At 43.8% G+C, this 23,712-nt stretch overlaps 2 protein-coding genes across 3 annotated transcripts in view; one reads left to right on the top strand and one right to left on the bottom strand.

The window, feature by feature from the left end:
* LOC147122354 (heparan sulfate 2-O-sulfotransferase 1) overlaps positions 1-23,712 on the top strand; it is a 299,256-nt gene that overhangs the window by 46,700 nt on the left and 228,844 nt on the right. The window lies entirely within an intron of this gene.
* The window catches only part of selenof (selenoprotein F), an 80,727-nt gene that overhangs the window by 36,161 nt on the left and 20,854 nt on the right, over positions 1-23,712 (bottom strand). The window lies entirely within an intron of this gene.

Below are 23,712 nucleotides of genomic sequence, written 5' to 3'. Positions count from 1 at the left end.
CTGTCTGTGTGGAGTTTGCACATTCTCCCAGTGTTTGCGTGGGTTTCCTCCGGGTGCTCCGGTTTCCTCCCACAGTCCAAAGATGTGCGAGTTAGGTTGATTGGCTATGATAAATTGACCCTTAGTGTTAGGGGGATTAAATACGTGGGGTTACGGGGATAGGGTGGGATATGTGTTGGTGTAGGGGTTACGGGGATCGGGTGGGATATGTGTCGGTGCAGGCTCGATGGGCCGAAATGGCCTCTATCTGCACTGTGGGGTTTCTGTGATTCTGACTGAATGGCCTACTCTTGCTCCTATTTCTTATGAAGGCCTCCCATTGTTCAATTACTGTTTTGCCTACGCATCATGAGCAGTGAACACAGTATACTAAATTGAAGTACAAGTAAATCGCTGTTTCACCTGGAAGGAGTGTTTGGGGCCCTGGATGGTGGGAAGGGAGGAGGTAAAAGGGCAGGTGTTGTGTCTCGATGCTATCGCCTCTTCATTGCAGAAACCAAACGCAGATTGGGTGACCACTTTGCGGAACATCGCCGTTCCACAAGCACGACCCCGAGCTTCCGGTTGCCTGTCATTTTAATTCTCGGCTCCACTCCCACTTGGCCTCCCACACTGCCCCAATAAATTCTACGTAAGCTTGAGGAACAGCACCTCATCTTTCGATTAGGCAGTTTATAGCCTTCCGGACTCAACACTGAGTTCAACAATTGCAGATCATAACCTCTGCCCTCCTTTTGTCAGACGGCAGCTGTTGTTGATGATTCCATTGATCATGTTCTCCCAGCTCTGTGCATACAACTCTCTTGTTGCTAGACACAAATGAACAGAACCCATGACAAAAAAAGGTCTAGGTTTCGCAAATTATGATTTCTGCATCCAATCGGAAGAATAACAGTAACATATTTACCACCAGTTATTGAAAAGAAATCTGCAATTTCCTTTTCCAGGCAAGTACATTTAGAGGCAGCTAAATCTAGAACTTAATTCTTGAGAGGGAAACTGTTGTGGAGCATTTTAAACCAACACTCGACACAAGGTTTTAGATCGATAGTCAAGTCGTCTTTATTGCACTGGTGGGGAAACAGTCTGCTGTCTTAGCCAGACCTTTCCAAATTGGTACAGCAAACACTACATTTTTATACATTACAATACACATGTCAAAATTCATTCCTGCCACCTGATTGGACCTTGGCCCGCATGCATCTTCACTGATTGGTTGCCTATGTCATGTTACATTAAAGTACCGCCTTTATTATTGGCTCAAGCTGTTGTTGCACCTATGACCTCCGTTTATGCCAAATGGGTCTCATACTTCTGACTCATTGTCCTCCTTTCCTGCCTCTCTAGGCCTCTTTTACTTCCAGCTCATTGTTTTACTTTCCTGCCAGAACAGAACTTGCATCCTCTTAGGCCTCTTATGGTTCCATGTCCGGCTATGTTATCTCTACTTAGAAAAAGCTTACTACTGCAAAATATGGTCTTTATTACACCATTCAGTGAAACTGCCAGCGATGTCAGTTTAACTCTTTCCCCACTGCAGAAACTCTAACAGGGCAGAAGCATTATGTAAGCACACTCCGATTATACCATGTAATTGCCTATGAAAAATTCTTGTATATATTGAAACGCCAAACAAAAAAAAAACCTCGTATTGGTCAAACTCAACTGCTGACACTGCCACTAGAATGTATTAGCCACCATTACAAACACACCAATTCAGTGAGCACTTCTGAAATCCCCCCGAGTGGACAGCCAACGTTTTCAGACAGCGGTGTAAACATTAGCCATTTCGTTGGCACTGTCATTAGAATTTGGTCTGTTCTTGGACTGCAGACTGGGAGGCTGTTGTCGAGTTAAAAGAGAAAGCAGGAAATAAACTGCTGCGGTATCCAGCAGCACGATTTTAGCCATACAGCATAACTCCCTCCACACTTAGTCAAGTACATATATAGCAAATGCTCCAAAATGTGCAATGATAACATGTTATGGTGATGCACAAAATGCAGGATATTTTCTGCACCTGCAAATATCTAGACAATTTCTTCTGCAATTTCATGCGTAGTTAGGCTCACTCCCAGCTCATCCCTCTTTGTTTTGCTGATTGGGACATTTGGCAGACTTCAGTTCAAAACATTTGTTGTAGCAAATACTGTGCATCCAGATTTGATGGGCTGTAATGTCTTGATAAAAAAGTGTATTGAGGAGGTCATAAATATTAGCTTGTATGGTTTTGCTCCCCAATACTGTACACTGAACTATACTCCACAGTCACATTTCAACTAAAGGTGGACAGTTGTGTATTTTCTCAAATGATTTATTGAATTAATTGCTATGAAGCCAAGATTATATTTATTACTGTTGATTACTGAAATGGAAAATAGCCCAATGCTGAATCTTCATTAATGAGACACATTCATTATTCTTGGAAGCAATTTGAGATGAGTTGTGGTAAGTTGCAACATATATCCAAGTACCCCGCCCGTGCAGCAGTACAACATTCTACTACAGTATATGGTTCACCGAATGAGTTCACGAGAGCTGACTGAAGGAGCTATTTTTCACTACGTTCCAAAGTCAACCCATTTAAAATTCGAGGCTGAATAAATGTTCCTGAATTGCTGAGCCAAGATTCATCAATACAGTAAGCATTAGGATCATCAGTTTTCTTTGGTACTACCTGTATATACTATTTTAGTTAAGACATCACACATCTTGATGCTCTGAGAGAAAATTTATTTGACTGGACATATATAAAAAAAGTGGCCTGCTGATAGTTCACTTATCCTGTTTGGCTGAATTTTTTTGTTTACACATTAACAAAAGAGACCTGGTCACTGAGGGCGAGAGGAAGGGAAGAACAAAAATCTGAGTCAGATTTAGCCAATTAAAACCCAGGTCTTGCAAAATGTAAAGAGAGAGATTCAGAAAATAGCAGAAGGAAAGTAAGGAAAAATAGATGATGGGGTTGAAGGGGGAAAAGACAGGAGCTATGAAACGATGGAAAGAAAGAACTATTTTGTGTTTTAGTTGTACAGGATTAAAATTACAGTACCAGCTAAATTTGACGTTTATTACATTATTAATTTCAGCATCATAATGTGCTAGCTGAAAACATAAAACATGTACTCGCTGGGCTTATACTCGCTGGAGTTTAGAAGAATGAGAGGGGATCTCATTGAAACATATAAAATTCTAACAGGGCTAGACAGACTAGATGCAGGAAGGATGTTCCCGATGGTCGGGGAGTCCAGAACCAGGGGTCACAGTCTAAGGATAAGGGGTAAGCCATTTAGGACTGAGATGAGGAGGAATTTCTTCACCCAGAGAGTGGTGAACCTGTGGAATTCTCTACCACAGAAGGCAGTTGAGGCCAATTCATTAAATATATTCAAGAAGGAGTTGGATATATTTCTTAAGGCTAAAGGGATCAAGGGATATGGGGAGAAGGCAGGGACCGGGTACTGAATTTGGATGATCAGCCATGATCGCATTGAATGGCAGCGCAGGCTCGAGGGGCCGAATGGCCTTACTCCTGCTCCTATCTTCTATGTTTCTATGTACGTACTCAAACAGGCTAGGGCAACTGGGATTTCCCCAGACCGCCAAGGTAAAACATGTGTAAACATAAACCACAATTAAATAGTAGTTAAAAGGAAAAAAATTGCCATCATTCTCAAATCAACAATTCACAACTCAACTTTGAAAATATAGTGCCAGCAATGTTTACCCACCGAATTAAAGGAGAGACTACTGGAACCCATTGATGTATTACCTGAAGTTACCTATATAATGGTTTACTATGGATGTGGGAGAGTACAGCTGGTGAGAACAGCCTGCTGTTATTGCTGCATGGTTGATTACTTCTGCAGACAACATTTCCAAATCTTGTTTGTACAAGAAGGATTCCCAAATACAAAAAAACATTTTCAATAAACGTGACTTGTCTTTCGGAAGGACCATTGTGCGCTTGTCCCCATCAGCATTTTGTTAAGCAATCACAGCGCCAAGACCTAAAAACAGTGCCAAGTGTCCTGGTACGTAAAACTGCATCACTTGTTGCTTAGGGTAATGCATCAAATTTTGTCGTAAAAATTTATCACTTTGCCCATCATAGCCAGTTGTCATAAATCATAATACTCCGCTGCAAGTCTTATGTGGCAGACACTCGCTTTCAGGCTTTAAACGTCAGGGTTGTTCAGCAGACACAAGCACAAGTTAATGGCTGGAATGTGATCTCATTTTGCTGTTTGGGTGGCTGATCACTTTCCCAAGCTACTCGTATCCCAAATAATTCTGGGAGACATTGGTCTTTTCACAGGTGAGTTCAAACCACTTGTCCGTCACCTTCAGAAGTGTTTAGGATTACTAATCTACAATCCAGCTGTAGGACTCTGCAAATCTCCGCACAATTCACATGTAAATTTGTGATATAGCCGAGATTTCAAGTTGTCGTTAAAACTATTCACACTGGTGTTCGTGTTTTGATTTGGGCAATTCCAAAATTTCAAGGATAGTTTTCATAAGATTTTATGGTCAAAGAAATGGTACCAGCATAGGAAACTAGAGCCAACTTGGGAAGTACTACACCAATACTGAGAAGTAGCACTGGGTTCTTTACAAGATGACTTTAACTATGATTGAACTGAAACTGACGGTAACACTTTAAAAGGGTAAGAGCAGGAGAGACTTATGGATTCAGATACACAAATCTTTAAAAAAAGAGCAAATACTTATAAATTGATAAAAGCCATATGGCATCCCAAGTAATATAAAGAGAGACAGGATACACAAGCAAAGAGGTATGCATGGTTAGAATAACTCAAGTTTTTGACATCCCACTTTAGGAAGGATGTCAAGGCTATGAGAGATTTACTAAATTGAGAAGGAATGAGCGGCTCGAGAGAAATTGGGGCATATTCCCAGAGCACGGAGAGGGTACAAGAGGAGAGCGGACAGATCTAATCAAAATTATGAAGAGCTTTGATGAGGTAAAGAGAAAGATTCTTGCCATTGGCTGGTGAATTGGCAACTACAACAACAACTTGCACTTATATAGTGCCTTTAACATAGTAAAACTTCACAACATGCTTCACAGGAGCGTTATCAAAAAAAAATTGACACCGAGCCACATATGGCAATATTAGGACAGGTGAGAGGTAGGTTTTAAGGAGCATCATGAAGGAGGTGAGGGGTTTAGAGATGGAACTCCAGAGCTTAGGGCCGAGGCAGCTGACTAGTGGAAGAATGAAAGGAGGGGTTACAGGACATAGAACGCCCTACCAGAAAAAAAATGGTGAAAGCAGAATCATAAAAGGAAAGTAGATAAATAGTTTAAAAAGGAGAATTTAGGGCATGGGAATGGGACTAAGCGGAGCAGGCATAGGCATGATAGGCTGGACCATGTACAGCAGGCACCTCAAAGCACTGGAGTGGTACCACCAACGCTGCCTCCGTAGGATCCTGCAAATCCATTGGCAGGATAGGCGCACCAACATCAGTGTTCTCGCTCAGGTCAACATCCCCAGCATCGAAGCTTTGACCACGCTCGATCAGCTCCGATGGACTGGCCAAATCATCCGCATGCCCGATAAGAGACTCCCAAAACAAGCGCTCTACTCAGAGCTCCGACACGGCAAGAGAGCACCAGGTGGGCAGAGGAAACGCTTCAAGGACACCCTCAAAGCCTCCTTGAAAAAGTGTAACATCCCCACTGGTACCTGGGAATCCCTGGCCCAAGACCGCACAAAGTGGAGGAGAAGCATCTCCGGTGAACACCTCGAGTCTCTTCGCCGGGAGCAAGCGGAAGCCAAGTGCAAACAGCGGAAGGAGCGCACGTCAACCCAAGCACCCCACCCACCCGCCCCTTCAACCACCGTCTGCCCCACCTGTGACCGAGACTGTAGGTCCTGCATTGGACTCATCAGTCACCCGAGAATTCATTTTTAACGTGGAAGCAAGTCATCCTCGGTTCCGAGGGACTGTCTAAGAAGAGAAGATGATAGGATGATGGGCCGCTTTTCTGCTGATAACTGAGTGCAGAGTCATAAGTACATTACACAGATTCAATTCCACCATTGAAATTGCTCTCATCACATGAAACACTGCATTCAATTTGAACAGGTCAAAGGAACTGGACAGGACAGTGGCTTAAAGAAGTTACTGCTTCTTGATATCAGGGACCAAAGCTTGAATTCAACCAGCAGCAGTAATAAGTTAAAATTACTTCAAATCAATCCAGGTCTGAAATGGGTGTGAAAACTTTTCCTACATTGCTCAAGCGCCAGCCTTATTCAGAGGCAGTATACAGGAAACTCTCGATTTACCGGCACCCAAACAACCGAAAATCTTGGTTAACCGGCAAAATTCAGGAGTAGGTTCAGTTAAGTTTTTCTTCATATTAGTGGCCGTTTCTTGATTCTTGGCTGTGTAACTGGGGTTCCTGCACTTGTTGCTAAGCAACAGGGACGCTTGGTCTGTGGCCAGGCTTCTTGCACCTGTTGCTAAGCAACAGGGAAGCTTGGATTTGTTGCTGTGTACGGAGCTCTCGTACCTTTTAACTATACCTCTCTGTAATCCGGACTTCTTGATAAACGGGCACCACGCCGGTCCCGGATAAAAAAAAAGTTTCCTGTAGATAGCGGCTGCAGAGAAGTTGCATCAGCTGGTCCAAGATTAAGGTTAAGACAAATTACTGGAGCAAGACTTAAACTAGTGATGAAGTAGACTACTTCATCCATGTTGTGGCACTGCAGTTGTTATGCTCTCCTGTTGCATCTCCTCCGTATTGGAAGGTGGGAAAGTCTTATTGGTGTCAGATTTACACCAAAATTAACATGAAGTCTTTCACTAAGCTACAAATGCAAAAAGAGAGTGGCGTAAAAGAACGTGTAAATACTACCCCCTCAAAATTATGAAGTGTACATTTCTAGGTAGTAAAAGGGTGGATAATGAGTTTTGGTTGGAAGCAGGTTCCTTCATAAATACCAGCAGTTCTGACGAAGGGTCATCGACCTGAAACGTTAACTCTGTTTCTCTTTCTCCACAGATGCTGCCTGACCTGCTGAGTATTTCCAGCATTTTCTGTTTTTATTTCAGATTTCCAGCATCCGCAGTATTTCGCTTTTGTCCTTCATAATACCATTGTATTCTCTACTTCCTTATACCCCTTTAGAACTGCATGTAATTAGCCATTACCATCTACTCCTGACAGTTTGAAATCACTTTTGTGCTAAAAATTCAAATAATTGGGTCATTTAAATTCTTAAGTATCACCAACACAGCAAAGTAGGAATTTAGTGCTATTTGAATTAAGCAGTAGATGGTAATTTGCAAGGCACTGAGATACACTCTACATAATGTATCTTTTATGTTCACAAAAACACACACACAGCAAACACTGATATTACAAATCTGTACTTCACTCCAGAGAAAGTCAACTTAGAGATTCAAATTAAATATTTATATTATTACTATTAAAATATTTAAACTGCTGATTTATAAAAATACAATCCATCCAAGTGAAGAGTTGTAGTTGACGGCAATTGCGTAGGTTACTGGATATAGAAGGCACCTTCACTGTACAGGAAACTCTCGATTTACCGACACCTAAATAACCGGAAATCTCTGTTAACCGGCAAAATGCAGGAGTAGGTTCAGGTAAGTTTTACTTCATATTAGTGGCAGTTCCTGGATCTGTGGCTGTGTAACTGGGGTTCATGCACTTGTTGCTAAAGCAACAGGGACGCTTGGTCTGTGGCCGGAGTTCCTGCACATGTTGCTAAGCAACGGGGAAGCCTGGATTTGTTGCTGTGTACGGAGCTCTCGTATCTTTTAACTATACCTCTCTGTAATCCGGACTTTTTAATAAACTGGCACCACGCCGGTCCCGTTGGTGCCGGATAATAAAGAATTTCCTGTACTTTATTATTTACTATGTTGGCCACGACAACAACATGCTATGTGCAGAAAACCATCACCAAAGAGTCTCCAAAACAAGCTACTGAGAAATCTACACCCACTGTAGGGGTTCTGTTTACCCACACACATTCCCATGTAGCAGCACATGCTATCTTTTCCAAATCCAGAGCTGTTAAGTGCAGGCTGGCAGAGCGAAGGCCCAAGGCCCTCAGGAGTTTAACCAGCTAAATACACACAATTTACTCTGATAGGTCACGAGAAATACTGCCCACCAGCGAGTGCAATGACTTACAAGATTGACTGGAGTAGAGGTGGAAAAATTGCAGGCCACAATGACAAGCCTACCCCTCCAGGTTCCTTCAGTGAGCAAGGGTGGCTGGGCACAGTCTCAGGATAAGGGGCCGGCCATTTAGGACAAAGAGGAGAAACTTCCTCGCTCAGAGGGTTGTGAATCTTTGGAATTCTCTACCCCAGAGGACTGTGGATGCTCAGTCGTTGAGTATATTCAAGGCTGAGATCTACAGATTTTTGGACTCCAAGTGAGTCAAGGGATATGGGGATCGGGTGAGAAAGTGGGGTTGAGGTTGAAGATCGGCCATGGTCTTGAGTGGTGGAGCAGGCCCACTCCTGCTCTTATTTCTTATGTTCTACTGTGCGCAGGAGCACTACAGACCTACCTTCTTTAGATATCGGAATGTTGGATCTACAATAGAGGGTTGACTTGGTTCCAGGGTAGTATTGTTGAGCCACCTCAATCCAAAGAGACTCTGCTCAGCTCCAAGGGCTGTAGTCACTAGTTGGTAACCAGTCATGTAACAAAGCATTGGGTTGAGTTCTCACTAGGTTGCTAACAGGTACAAGCAGCTCCTCTGTAACAGCGTGGCAAGCAGTACAATGCCATCAGATGTACGAGTTAATTAAGAACATCCTCCAAAGCACAAGTACAGACCATAACCATTGACTTGTGGTTCCACTAGGTGGAGGTACAGAGTTCTAGCAGTAGCTGCTTGCCCATCTGTAACCCAATCATGGTTGGCACTGAGCCTGGTGGACGAGCACATAGTCTCATTCTGGGTCTCCACAGAATGCCTTGCAGCAGCTGTTGCCCAATTTCAGAGTCTCCTCATTGGCTATCTGCTTTCAGCATGGTGAAAGGATGTACACGGAGCAGCTTGTCATGGCACCTACCTTAATGTCCAAGGGTCTTCAATTTAAACTAAGCCAAATACGGAGGTATGAGGGGTGAGTTAACCAAGGTAGAGTGGGAAATTAGATTAAAAGATATGGCAGTAGATAAGCAAAGGCAAACATTTAAAGAAATAATTCATAATTCTCTGAATATACATACCCTTGAAGAATAAAAACTCCACTGGAAAAGTGGTAGGACCATGGCTAACTAGAGAAGTTAGCCATGGTGTGGAGATGCTGGAGTTGGACTGGGGTGGACAAATGTAAGAAGTCACACAACACCAGGTTATAGTCCAACAGTTTTATTTGAAGTCACAAGCTTTCGGAGCGCTGCTCCTTCGTCAGGTGAAGTGGAGAGATGCATAAAGACACAGCTTATATAGTCAGAGAATAATGTCAAATGTTTACAGGTAATCTTTCTAACTGCCATTTATCACAACTCGGCAGAGAGATAATCACAGCAATCAAAGGTGTGAATGGTGTCCAAGCAGGTCAGTCAGGAAAACATTACATCAAAGAACAATGAGGTGGGGTCACAAGGGGTCAAATGTTGCAGATGCTGGGGTCTGTATGAAAAACAAAAAAAGACAAAAAACATTTTTTTTTGCTGGAAATCACAGCAGGTCCGGCCGCATCTGTGTAGAGAGAACAAGCCAACGACAACTCGAGTCTGGGTGACCCTACGTCAGGTGGGGTTACATGTAGCGTGACATGAACCCAAGATCCCGGTTCAGGCCGTCCTCATGGGTGCGGAACTTGGCTATCAGTTTCTGCTCGACGATTTTGCGTTGTCGTGTGTCTCGAAGGCCGCCTTGGAGAATGCTTACCCGAAAATCGGAGGCTGAATGTCCTTGACTGCTGAAGTGTTCCCTGACTGGGAGGGAACACTCCTGCCTGGCGATTGTTGCCGGACCTGCTGTGATTTCCAGCAAAAAAAAATGTTTTGTCTGTTTTTTTGTTTTTCAGACCCCAGCAACTGCAACATTTGACCCCTTGTGACCCCACCTCATTGTTCTTTGATGTAATGTTTTCCTGACTGACCTGTTTGGACACCATTCACACCTTTGATTGCTGTGATTATCTCTCTGCCGAGGTGTGATAAATGGCAGTTAAAAAGATTACCTGTAAACATCTGACATTATTCTCTGACTATATAAGCTGTGTCTTTATGCATCTCTCCACTTCACCTGACGAAGGAGCAGCGCTCCGAAAGCTTGTGACTTCAAATAAAGCTGTTGGACTATAACCTGGTGTTGTGTGACTTCTTACATAGAGAAGTTAGGGATAGTATTAGATTAAAAGAGGCTTAAAATGTTGCCAAAAAGAGTAGCAAGACTGAGGATTGGGAGGGTTTTAAAAATCAGCAAAGGATGACCAAGAAATTAATGAGAGGGAGAAAATAGAATATGAAAGTAAACTAGCAAGAAATATAAAAACAGATTGCACGAGCTTTTACAAGTATTTAAAAGGAAGAGATTAGCAAAATTAAACCCTTAAAGGTGGAGATAAGAGAAATTATAATGGGGTATTAGGAAATGGCTGAGATGTTGAACAAATAATCTGTCTTCATAGAAGACGACACAAAGAATATACTGGAAATTGTGGGGAACCAAGGGTCTAATGAGAGTGAGGAACTTAAAGTTATTAATATTAGTAAAGAAATAGTACTGGAGAAATTAATGGGACTAAAAGCTGACAGATCCCCAGGACCGGATGGCCTAGGGTTTTAAAACAGGTGGGTGCAGAGATAGTGGATGCATTGATTTTAATCTCCCAGAATTGCCTAGATTCCAGAACGGTCCCCATGAATTGGAAAATAACAAATTTAACCCCGTTGTTCAAGAAAGAAGGGAGAGAGAAAACAGGGAACTGTAGGCCAGTTAGCCTGACATTAGTAGGGAAAATGCTGGAATCTATTATTAAGGGCGTGGTAACAGGGCACTTGGAAAATCACAATGATTAGATAGAGTCAACACAGTTTCATGAAAGGGAAATCGGGTTTGCCAAATCAATTAAAGTTTTTTTGAGGGTGTAACTAGCAGGGTAGATAAGGGGGAACCACTGGATGTAGTATATTTAGATTTTCAGAAGGCATTCGATAAGGTTATCATCAAGAGGTTATTACACAAGATTAGGGGTCACGTGATTGGGAGTAATATATCAGCATGGATTGAGGATTGGCTAACAGACAGAAAACAGAGAGTAGGAATAATCGGGTAATTTTCAGGTTTGCAGGGTGTAACTAGTGGAGTGCCGCAAGATCAGTGCTTGGTCCTCAGCTATTTACAGTCTATATCAACAATTTAGATAAGGGGACCAGTGTAATATATCCAAGGTTGCTGATGATACAAAGGTAGGTGGGAAAGTAAGTTGCGAAGAGGACACAAAGAGGCTGCAAAGGGATATAGACCAGTTAGGTAATTGGGCAAGAAGGTGGCAGATGGATTATAATGTGGGGAAGTGTGAAATTATCCACTTTGGTAGGAAGAATGGAAAAGCAGAATATTTTTTTAAAAATAGACTAGTAGATACTGATATTCAGTGGGATTTGGGTGTCCTTGTACACAAATCACAGTAAGTTAACATGTAGGTACAGCACGCAATTAGGAAGCCAAATGGTGTGCTAGCCTTTATTGCAAGGGGGTTCGAGTACAAGAGTAAGGATGTCTTGCTGCAATTATATAGGGCTTTGGTGAGACCACACCGAGACAATGTTCCCTCTAATTTTTTTTTTGCTGCATGGTCCCTTTAAATTTACTGTGCGGCCATGCATGTGCAGTATCTTTTCCAGCATCAGCAGCTGGTGAGCAGCCTGTGCGGGACCTCCCGATTGGTGCGCGGCTGCGAACCTTAGGAGGAACATTGCACCTGGAGTACTGTGTACAGTTTTGGACTTCTTACCCAAGGAAGGATATACTTCCCTTAGAGGGGGTGCAACAAAGGTTCACTAGACTGATTCCTGGGATGAGAGGGCTGTCCAATGAGGAGGGATGGCTGTCCCATGAGCAGAGATTGAATACACTAGGCCTATATTCCCCATGAGTTTAGAAGAATGAGAGGTGATCTCATTGAAACACATAAAATTCTTAGAGGGCTTGACAGGGTAAATGCTCAGAGGCTGTTCCCCTGGCTGAAGAGTCTGGAACTAGTGGTTGTCTCCTCATGATAACGGGTCAGCTATTTAGGACTGAGATGAGGAGAAATTTCTTCTTTGAACCTTTGGAATTTTCTACCCCAGAAGACTGTGGATGCTCAGTCGATGAATATATTCAAGACGGAGATTGATAGGTTTTTGGGCACTAAAGGAATATGGGGATGGGGCGAGAAAGTGGAGTTGATGTAGAACTTCAGCCATGATCTTACTGAATGGCGAAGCATGCTCGAGCGGCCTTATCGCCTACTCCTGCTCTTATGTTCCAAGATATCCAAGTCAAATGCCATGTACCAGGTTTACTCAAGTCATCACCACCAAATGTTTAATTCATATTCTTGTGGGAGGAGCTTAGGTAAAGGCTGACTCCCCACCAGGATAATTAGTGACGGGGTGGCGGAGAGAGAGAGAACTGGGACAGGGGGTAAGAGGCTGAAACCCTCCCTCCTTGAAGCCACTGCTCCTTCTTGCCACAAATCCACCTGACAGCTTGGTACTGGATCTTGGGCTTACGCTGAGGAGGAAGCTCTTACGATACATGCCGAGCAGTTCTGAACCATGAAGGAGAACTATTTGGACACACATCCTCTACTTCAAAAGCTTAGCTTGTATCGGGGTTTTGTTTGGGGGTGGTGGGGGGAGAAAGATCGATCAAAGACTTTTGTCCAGGCTGAGCTTGGTACCCACCAGGACCCATAGATACGAAAATAAGTCAACAATTGAGACAGGTGCCGAATGTATTTTCAAATCAATGCTTTCAGGCCCCCTGTAAAGCCATGCAAGGCTATACTAATGCTTTTTGGGGCACCCACTACCATATCCCAATGGTTAACCCATTGTTCAAGAGGGATTAAGGTTCCTAGGTGATTCCATCAGCAACATATCCGTTACAAAAAATAGTGCTGCAAAAAACCTAGCACAGGAAACTTTGGTTTATCCGGAGGTTAACTGTCCACCGGCTCGATCCACCGGCAAAAATCAGGAGCTGTTTCGTTAGGTTTTTTTTCTTCTCGTTGCTTTTTTTTCCACCAGTCAGGCTCTGCAAGGTCTCGCTGAAGCTGTTGCTAAGCTACAGAGACGCTTGCAAGGTACGGCCAACTGTTTAGAAGCTGTTGCTAAGCAACAGGGTTTGTTGCCAGATCCGTATGTTTCAACATTAGCGCTGGTTTGTCCGGCAGTTTTGATGGGACGGCAACAGTTCGGTCCCGTCGGTGCCGGATATCACAAAGTTTCCTGTACAGACACTCAGGTGGTCCTTTACAGTGCCATCCACCACAATATTGCCTCACTTTTTTTTTTGATGAGTAGATTCAGTGAACCTCCACCCTAATACTTGCAGCTGGAGTACATGGACCCAAATTTCCTGGTACATCTTCAGTGTAATCATGTCGAATTTGGGGTGGGCGAGGGCAGAAAGGATTACAACAGGTCCCTGCCCCTTTTTCTGCTAGTGGGAATTTCTGGCTGGAATGACGCCCTTGGCACCAGCAGTGATAGGGCATCAGAGGCAGTTAACATTGGAAAGGCTAGGGTTTCCCCATTTCAAATTGATTGCAGAGCTTATGAAATAATTTTTTTCTAAAATTGTATCGTTGCACAACCAAGGCGCTGAAGCAATGTTTCCCCCCCCCACCCACGCAACCAAGGTACAAGGCGTACACCTTAGTTGCTATATGAACAGCGCGGGCACCCACTGGATGCATGCAATTACCCTGGAAACAGAAAAAGGATAAGGGAAATGAGTCATTAGTGGCCAGAAGTCCTATCCTGCTTGAGATACAACAGTGCATCTGCAGCCAAGAAAAGCTGGATGGAATCCAGAATCTAGCTTTGCACTCCAATAGCTTTCAGATTCAACAGCATGAAGCACTATGCTGAAAGACGCCGAAAGAAAAAAGACCCCGATCAAAAGAAGGTAGGCAGGGCACTTTAGTCTTTGTTCTGCAACCATATACAGAGCCACAATCAGTGCCACGCATTCTTCATGAGGAAAATACTGCCTGTTCCTGGAATGAGACAGATAGTGAAATTTCAATAATTCTTGTGGAATTATTTGTAAACTGTTACTCACAAAAATGAAGCATAGATACAGATAGAAACATAGATGCATTTAAGGGGAAGCTAGGTAAAGGAATAGGCTATGCTGAAAGGGTTAGAATAATAAAAATTTACAGCACAGAAGGAGGCCATTCGGCCCATCGCGTCTGTGCCAGCCAAAAAAGAGCTATCCAGCCTAATCCCACTTTCCAGCTTTTGGTCCGCAGCCCCGTAGGTTACAGCACTTCAAGTGCAAATCCAAGTACTTTTTAAATGCATTGAGGGTTTCTGCCTGTACCAGGCAGCGAGTTCCAGACCCCCACCACCCTGTGGGTGAAAACAGTTCTCAACTCCCCTCTAATCCTTCTAACAATCACTTTAAATCTATGCCCCCTGGTGATTGACCTCTCTGCTAAGGGAAATAGGTCCTTCCTATCCACTCTATCTAGGCCCCTCATAATTTTATACACCTCAATTAAGTCTCCCCTCAGCATGAGGGGAGGCTCCTCTGGAGCATAAACCCGTTAGGCCGAACGGCCTGCTTCTGTGCTGTACATTCTATGTATAGGAACAATTTCTTCCATAAAATGTAGTTCTGCCTAGCTTACTTAAACTTTTATGGATATTAAAAATTAAGGCCAAGTTTCATTTGATTTTATTTGCATACTAAATGACAGAAGAAAACAGAAAAGGAATGAATAAACAAACTTGCACTTATCTAGCACCTTTCCAAACCACAGGAATTCCCAAAGTGATTCACAGCTAATGAAGCACTTTTGAAAAGTGTAGTCACTGTTGTAATGTAGGGAAACACAGCATCCGTTTTGCACACAGCAAGGTCCCACAAACCGCAATAAGATGAGCGTCCAACCCCATATCAGCTCCATCACCAAGACTACCTACTTTCACCTCCGTAACATTGCCAGTCTCCAGCCCCGCCTCAGTTTATTTGCTGCTGAAACCCTCATCCATGCCTTTGTTGTCTCCAGACTTGACTATTCCAATGCTCTCCTGGCCACCCTCCATAAACTTGAGTTCATCCAAAGCTCTGCTGTCCCTTTCCTAACTTGCACAAGTCCCGTTCACCCATCACCCATGTGCTCGCTGACCTACATTGGCTCCTGATCTGGCAACACCTCGATTTTTAAAATTCTCATCCTTGTTTTCAAATCCTTCCATGACCGTGCCCATTCTATCTTTAACCTCCTCCAGCCCTACACCCACCCCAACCCGCTCAAAATCTCTGTGCTCCTCCAATTTTGGCCTCTTGCGCATTACCGATTTTCATCGCTCTTCCATTGGCGGCCGTGCCTTCAGCTGCCTAGGCCCCAAACTCTGGAATTCCCTCCAGAAACCTCTCCGCCTCTCTATCCTCCTTTAAGATGCTCCTTAAAACCTACCTTTTTGACCAAGCTTTTGGTCACCTGTCCTAATCTCTCATGTGGCTCGCAACGCTCCTGTGAAGTGCCTTGGAGCGTTTACGTTAAAAAGGTGCTATATAAATGCAAGTACAGGAAACTCTCTTTTAACCGGCACCTAAATAACCGGAAATCTCTTAACCGGCAAAATTCAGGATCAAAATCAAATCAACTTTTATTGTCATTGTTAGTGCACAAGTGCAGTACAACGAAATGTAGGCTTGCGGCTCCCGAGAGTGTACATTTAGATTAAGACATTTAAACATTCAACATACATTTGGCTTGTAATACATTAACATAAACATAACCATAATAAAGTGCATTGGCAGATGTGCAGGCTTTAGAGTTTATTTGTGGAGTTCAGTAGGATGACAGCCCTGGGAAAGAAGTTTTACTTCATATTAGTGGCCGTTCCTGGATCTGTGGCTGTGTAACTGGGGTTCGTGCACTTGTTGCTAAGCAACAGAGACACTTGGTCTGTGGCCGGAGTTCCTGCACATGTTGCTAAGCAACAGGGAAGCCTGGATTTGTTGCTGTGTACGGAGCTCTCGTACCTTTTAAACTATACTTCTCTGTAATCCGGACTTTTTGATAAACCGGCACCACGCCGGTCCCGGATAATAGTTTCCTGTAGTAGTTTTTGAGATAAATAACCAGATAATCTGTTTTAGTGATGTTGGTTTATGGATAAATGTTGGCTAGGACTCCAAAACTTCCCTTTTCCTTCCCAAATAGTGCCATGGGATCTTTTACGTCTAACAGGGCAGAGGGCGCTTTGGTTTAATATCTCATCTGAAAGACAGCACCTGACAGTGCAGCACTTCCTCAGTACCGCATGGGAATGCCAGCCCAGGCTATATGCTCAAGTCTCTGGAGTGGGGCTTGAATCCATGGCAAGAACTGACTCAGCGGCAAGAACGCTAGTAACTTGGAATATTCACTCCACTCCACCCAATCATATCAGAGTAGTGGCCCACAGGGGCTTTCTCTTTGAAAGTGAAATGACATTAAAAAGTCACAAGGACCATTAAAATCAGCACTCGATTTTTCTCATGGTCAGGCTGACAAATATCTACAATTCAAGCCGTGCACCGACCAGGAGCAAATTATTACAACCACCTCTTTCTACAGGAACTGTGATTTAGTACTTTTAAATGTTGATGCTTAAATTCTTACAACTTACCACTTTCATGAAGCAAATATACCAGTTCGAAACACACTTGAAACAAATGTTAAGGGATATGGCATATAGACTATTAAAAAAAAGGGGATTTCCATCAAACCGCATGCAACCGTTGTTTATAATTAATCTACTCAATTTATTCTTCCGTCTAGAACAAGTTATGCTGCACAGTCTGCAGAACAACCCACACAATGTACACTTAACATAAGTGAGATTAAAGGAAACAGGTGCAATAAAATTTTTGCAGTTTGGCAGTTATTACTGCATTACATTTGGACCATGTACAGCAGGCACCTCAAAGCACTGGAGAGGTACCACCAACGCTGCCTCTGCAAGATCCTGCAAATCCATTGGCAGGATAGGCGTACCAACGTCAGTGTTCTCGCTCAGGCCAACATCCCAAGCATCGAAGCTTTGACCACGCTCAATCAGCTCCGATGGATGGGTCACATCGTCCGCATGCCCGATACGAGACTCCCAAAACAAGCGCTCTACTCGGAGCTCCCGCATGGCAAGAGAGCCCCAGGTGGGCAGAGGAAACGCTTCAAGGACACTCTCAAAGCCTCCTTGAAAAAGTGTAACATCCCCACCGACACCTGGGAATCCCTGGCCCAAGACCGCACAAAGTGGAGGAGAAGCATCCGGGAAGGCGCCGAACACCTCGAGTCTCTTCGCCAGGAGCAAGCGGAAGCCAAGCGCAGGCAGCGCACGTCAACCCAAGCACCCCACCCACCCGCCCCTTCAACCAGCATCTGCCCCACCTGTGATAGAGACTGTAGGTCCCGCATTGGACTTATCAGTCACCTGAGAACTCATTTTTAATGTGGAAGCAAGTCATCCTCGGTTCCGAGGGACTGCCTAAGAAGGCACTTATAAATTGCAATATATATTTAATCTTGAACAAATACTCATTCATTTAAACATTGCTGGAAAACTATTAAACTTTTAAAAGTCTAGCAGCACTTTATCCATTAGAGGTTGACTTCTACATTTATTTGAAAAAGCACCAAAAGTGCCACATTTGGGGACATTGTGGAGGAACTTCCCTATCCCTAAACTATTTGTAAAAGCAGCCTATGAATATAGCAAGGCAGAATTATTCACTCAGCATTCTACAGAATTAAGTAACAGGTTATTAACCAGAATTTGATTGTTTCCTTCTAAGTCGCACTCAACAAATCTTTAATGTCAAATGCTAGATATGAAACTAAAAATGGTAACAACTGAAAAATGCAATTATTCTGAAATTTATCAGTGGAGCACTTACCATATTTTAAAACTATCAAGGATAGCACCTGGCTGTTCTGTACTTTTCCTGACTGACCTCGGGCACAAATTGCAAAGTAATGAATTGCAAAGTAACTAGCAAATCTCAAATTGTATTCTCGCTCTTTGAACAGTGTTAGGGAATTGGGGGCAAAGAGAACAGCATGTGCATGAATTCTGCTAGCCTGCCTTTCATCACTTTTTAGCACTTCATCACTTTAGCAATCAACTGTTTCTATGGTACAAAAGTAAAGGGATTGGTGATGGATACTGTTAAAAATTACTCCTTTTCTTTCCAAAAGAGAAGTTAAGGCAGCAATACCATTAGTCATTATACAGAATTTCTCTCATTATGGCGAGTATTACAGGAAGAAATAAAAACATGCTATGAATAAACATGATGTACTCTAACTAATTAAATATATATATATATTTTTAAAAAAATGTCCGGGGCAATTCCTCAATAAACCAATCGCCAGCTTATTTTCTTTTCTCCCTCCAAGATAAATGTACTATTTAATTATAAATCCGTAGTAACATTTAAAAGGAAATTTCTACCAGTAATACTCAAACAACATCTTTAAAATGAAAGCAAACATCAAAGTGAATATTTCCCATTTACCAAGAGCATCAATTGACTACCATTAAAACATAATTGACCCCATTACCAAATGATCCTCTTAAAAGATATGAATGGGAAAGCTATCGATACAGGAAGTATCCCCCTAAAATTAGGAAAGTTTCCAAAAAGTAAAAATAATTTTATCTACGTTAATGGCTACCCTGTAACTTGCTGCAGTACAATTATTTCTTTCAGTATTTAGATGGCAGAACCATTTCCTGAAGGATTCAGCAACACTGGCAGCCAGTAACAGCGTTGCACTGCAGTGGTTTATATATTCCCAAGTAGTTTCTATAGAAAAAACAGCTGTGCCAAGACAGTTATTTCATGTTGCTATTCTCAATGTTTTAGCTGGCAGCTGTATTCGCTCTCTCCCTCCCCTCCCCCTCAACAGCCCTGGGAAGGTCTGCACAGGTCAGCGATAACAAAAACCTCAACTTTAATTGCTTAGCCTGCTCGCAGACAAACAAGATGTGACAGCATCAGACAGCGAGACACTTTATCTTTAATGTTGCCATCCAATAGTGAAGCCCCATTGACAGCAAATCAGCAATGTAAATGCAGGAACTACAGGACTACCAGATAATTACATAATTTAAACCAGCAGAGAAAGTGCAAAAAAATGGACCCAAAGGCGAGTAATGATCCTTTGATAGCAAACGGTTGCTTTCTGCAGGTGGAAAGCAAAGTTCAAAGGAGGTGTGGATGGAAATGAGAGGTGAAGCAATGTAAACAGCTAGATCAGAGGCCGCATCGAGTAAATTAAAGTTGTTTGGTGCCTGGAACTTGCCAGCCTTGGTTCAGTGGTAGCACTCTCATAGAAACATAGAAAAAATAGGAGCAGGAGTAGGCCATTCGGCCCTTCGAGCCTGCTCCCCCATTCAATAAGATAATGGCTGATCCTCTATCTCAATACCATATTCCCCCTCTCTCCCCATACCCCTTGATGCCTTTTGTGTCCAGAAATCTATCTATCTCATTCTTAAATATATTCAGTGACTTGGCCTAGACGGGTTGGTCAGATGGGCAGAACAGTGGCAAATGGAATTTAACCCCGAAAAGTGGGAGGTGATGCATTTTGGGAGGACTAACAAGGCAAGGGAATACACAATGAATGGCAGGACCCTAGGAAGGACAGAGGATCAGAGGGACCTTGGTGTGCATGTACATAGATCCCTGAAGGCTGCAGGACAGGTAGATAAGGTGGTTAAAAAGGCATATGGGATACTTGCCTTCAATATAAGAGCAGGGAGGTTATGATGGAGCTGTACGAAACGCTAGTTAGGCCACAGCTGCAATACTGTGTGCAGTTCTGGTCACCACACTATAGGAAGGATGTGATTACATTGGAGAGGGTGCAGAGGAGATTCATCAGGATGTTACCTGGGCTGGAGCGCTTCAGCTATGAAGAGAGACTGGGCAGGCTGGGGTTGTTTTCCTTAGAGCAGAGAAGGCTGAGGGGGGACCTGATTGAGGTGTACAAAATTTTGAGGGGCATAGATAGGGTAGATAGAAAGGAACTTTTCCCCTTAGTAGAGGGGTCAATAACCAGGGGGCATAGTTTCAAGGTAAGGGGCAGGAGGTTTAGAGGGGATTTGAGGAAAAACTTTTTCACCCAGAGGGTGGTTGGAATCTGGAACTCACTGCCTGAAAGGGTGGTAGAGGCAGGAACCCTCAACATTCAAGAAGCATTTAGATGAGCACTTGAAACGCCATAGCATACAAGGCTATGGACCAAGTGCTGGAAAATGGGATTAGAATAGATAGGGCTTGATGGCCGGCGTGGACACGATGGGCCTCTTTCTGTGCTGTGTAACTCTATGACCTCCACATCCTTCTGTGGTAGAGAATTCCACAGGTTCACCACCCTCTGAGTGAAGAAATTTCTCATCTCAGTCCTAAATGTCCTACCCCATATCCTGAGACTGTGGCCCCTTGTTCTAGACCCCCCAGCCAGGGGAAACATCCTCCCTGCAGCCAGTCTGTCTCGCCCTGTCAGAATTTTATACGTTTCAATGAGATCCCCTCACATTCTTCTAAACTCCGGTGAATACAGGCCTAGTCGACCCAATCTTTCCTCATACGACAATCGTGCCATCCCAGGAATCAGTCTGGTGAATCTTCGCTGCACTCCCTCTATGGCAAGTATATCCTCTCTTAGGTAAGGAGACCAAAACTGGACACAGTACTCCAGGTGTGGTCTCACCAAGGCCCAGTATAACTGTTGTAAGACATCCTTGCTCCTGTACTCAAATCCTCTTGCAATGAAGGGCAACATACCATTTGCCTTCCTAACTGCTTGCTGCACCTGCATGTTTGCTTTCAGTGACTGGTGTACAAGGACACCCAGGTCCCTTTGTACATCAACATTTCCCAATCTATCACCATTTAAATAATACTCTGCCTTTCTGTCAGAAGTCGTGGGTTTGAGCCCCATAAGAGACTCGAGTATATAATCTAAACTGACTCTCGAGTGCAGTTCTGAGGGAGTGCTGCACTGTTGGGGGTGCAGAATGACTTCTCATTGCAGCAGGCCGACTCTGAGCAGAGAAAATTACCTCAGTGACTAAGAACAAAAAGGAACAATTGAACCTATGCTCCTGTTAAGGTGCTTTTACAATGGATTGTGGAAAGGCAAATACAAAATTACCCATGTGCAATATTCTCTTGCGTTTATAGTGTTGTTTGCCTCCACTCTCCAGCAGGCCTTTTGGAAGCCAATTCAGAAATGAACACCTAGGTCCCTGCAATGGAAATCAAATTCCAACAGGCCGACACGAGAGTACAAGCAAATGACAACATACACAATTAAGCACGTTAATGGGCCAGAGGATTCATGCCTAGGGAAGTCAAGTAGAGCCACAAAAAGGTGGGTGTGTGGCGGAGCCACTAAAGGGACTCCGATCAATTGTATATAATTCCTTTTAATAATGTTAGCTACAGCCGGAGTCTGTATCTTTGCTTTCACTGTTTACACGTACAGAGCGCGATCACTTTAATAGCGCGGGTAAACGCGATGACGTCACGCCGTTCATCACGTGATCCCCCACCGGCGGGAAAAACGTGATGACGTCAGCCATGGGACTGCCCAAGCAGTCCTCGTGGAGCCTCCGAACTGACTAGACCTATATTCGACGTTCTCCTGTAATTATCCGTTAAACTCTGTTAGTTTTGATTAAACCTCGTTTATTTGATCACCTGAGTGGACCTCAGTCTTTTGATAGGAACTAGACATTCCTACAGGTGTACTTGCCATTGGCAGTATGGAGACCAGGTTGTTTATACTGGTGAATGCTTTGACGGCATGAGAACAGAGTGTCTGCAGTCAACAGCACTCAATGTAAGTGGGTACAGGGTTCCACAAGTCAGAAGCCAAAAGCAGGCACCTGCTCATTAACAGGCAGTGGTGTATGGAAGGATAAAACAGGGTGGAAGGTAAAGATACTACTGAGGGGACAATATAAAAAGAGGGGACATTTTTTTTGGGAGACGGGGAGAGGAGCGAGACCAGTAAAATTTATTTCCCTTCCCATTTTTCTTCTGATCACACATCCTTCACCAACTACAGAAGAATGCCTTTTAACATTTGCATTTATATAGCGCCATTACTGCAGTCAAACGTCCCAAGATGCTTCAAAGGAGCATTATCAAACATAAATTGACACCGAGTCAAAGGAGACATTAGGACCGGTGACCAAAAGCTTGGTCAAAGAGACAAGTTTTAAAAAACATTTTAAAGAGAGTAGTGGAGCAGCAGAGGGTCAGAAAAGGAATGCCAAAGGTCAGGGCCTAGGCAGCTGAAGGCACCGCTGCTCATGTTGGGATGCACCACAACCAGAGTTGGAGGATTGTAGGGCTGGAGGAGTTCACAGAGATAGGGAGGGTCGAGTCTATGCAGGGATTTGAACACGAGGAGGGGAATTTTAAAATCAAGGCGGTGGTGGACCGGCAGCCAGTGTAGGTAAGTGAGCACAGGGGTGATGGGTGAATGGGACTTGGTGCAAGTTAGGATACACGCAGTAGAGTTTTGGATGAGGTTACGTTTATGGATGGTGGAAGATGGAAAGCCGACCAGGAGAGCACTGGAATAGTTGAGTCTGGAGGTAACTAAAGCATGGATGAGGGTTTCTCAGCAGCAGATGGGCTGAGGCTGGGCGGAGACGGGTAATATCTTAAACATTCACTCCCTCCACCAGCGCGTCTGCAGTGTGTACCATCTACAAGATGAACTGCAGCAACTCGCCAAGGCTTCTTCGATAGCAACTCCAAAACCCGCGACCTCTATCACCTAGAAGGACAAGGGCATGGGGGCACCTCCAAGTCACACACCATCCTGACTTGGAAATATATTGCCATTCCTTCATCGTCAGTGGGTCAGAAATCTTGGAACTCCCTCCCTAACAGCACTGTGGGAGCACCTTCACCAGACAGACTGCAGTGGCTCTAGAAGGCGGCTCACCAACACCTTCTCAAGGGCAATTAATGATGGCCTTGCCAGCAACGCCCACATCCCGTGAATGAATTTTTAAAAATATATATTACGGAGGTGGAAATAGGTGGTCTTTGTGATGGTGAGGATATGGGGTCAGAAGCTCAACTCAGGGTCAAATAGGACACGGAGATTGCGAACATTCTGGTTCAGCCTGAGACAGTGGCTGAGGAAAGGGATGGAATCGGTGGCTCGGGAACGGAGTTTGTGAAGCCATTGTGAAGACAACGGCTGCAGTCCTCCGGAGGAAATTTCAGCTCATCCAAGACTGGATATCCGACAAGCAATCTGAGGGGGCAGAAGAGAGGGGTTTAAGCAGACGGTTGATAGTGGAGATAAGAAGCTGGCAGTTAGCACTCCCTCCATCCGGCACCACCCTATAGATGCAACTGTGACCAAAAATATAGAATGTGAAACTCCACCACTCAGACAACGCACCAA

The sequence above is a fragment of the Somniosus microcephalus genome, chromosome 3 (assembly GCF_052327205.1).
Source record: "Somniosus microcephalus isolate GS21.2 chromosome 3, FLI_Smic_1.0, whole genome shotgun sequence".
NCBI lineage: Eukaryota > Metazoa > Chordata > Chondrichthyes > Squaliformes > Somniosidae > Somniosus > Somniosus microcephalus.
The sequence above is the reverse complement of the archived record's forward strand: the minus strand, read 5'-3'. Positions and strand labels throughout refer to the sequence as shown.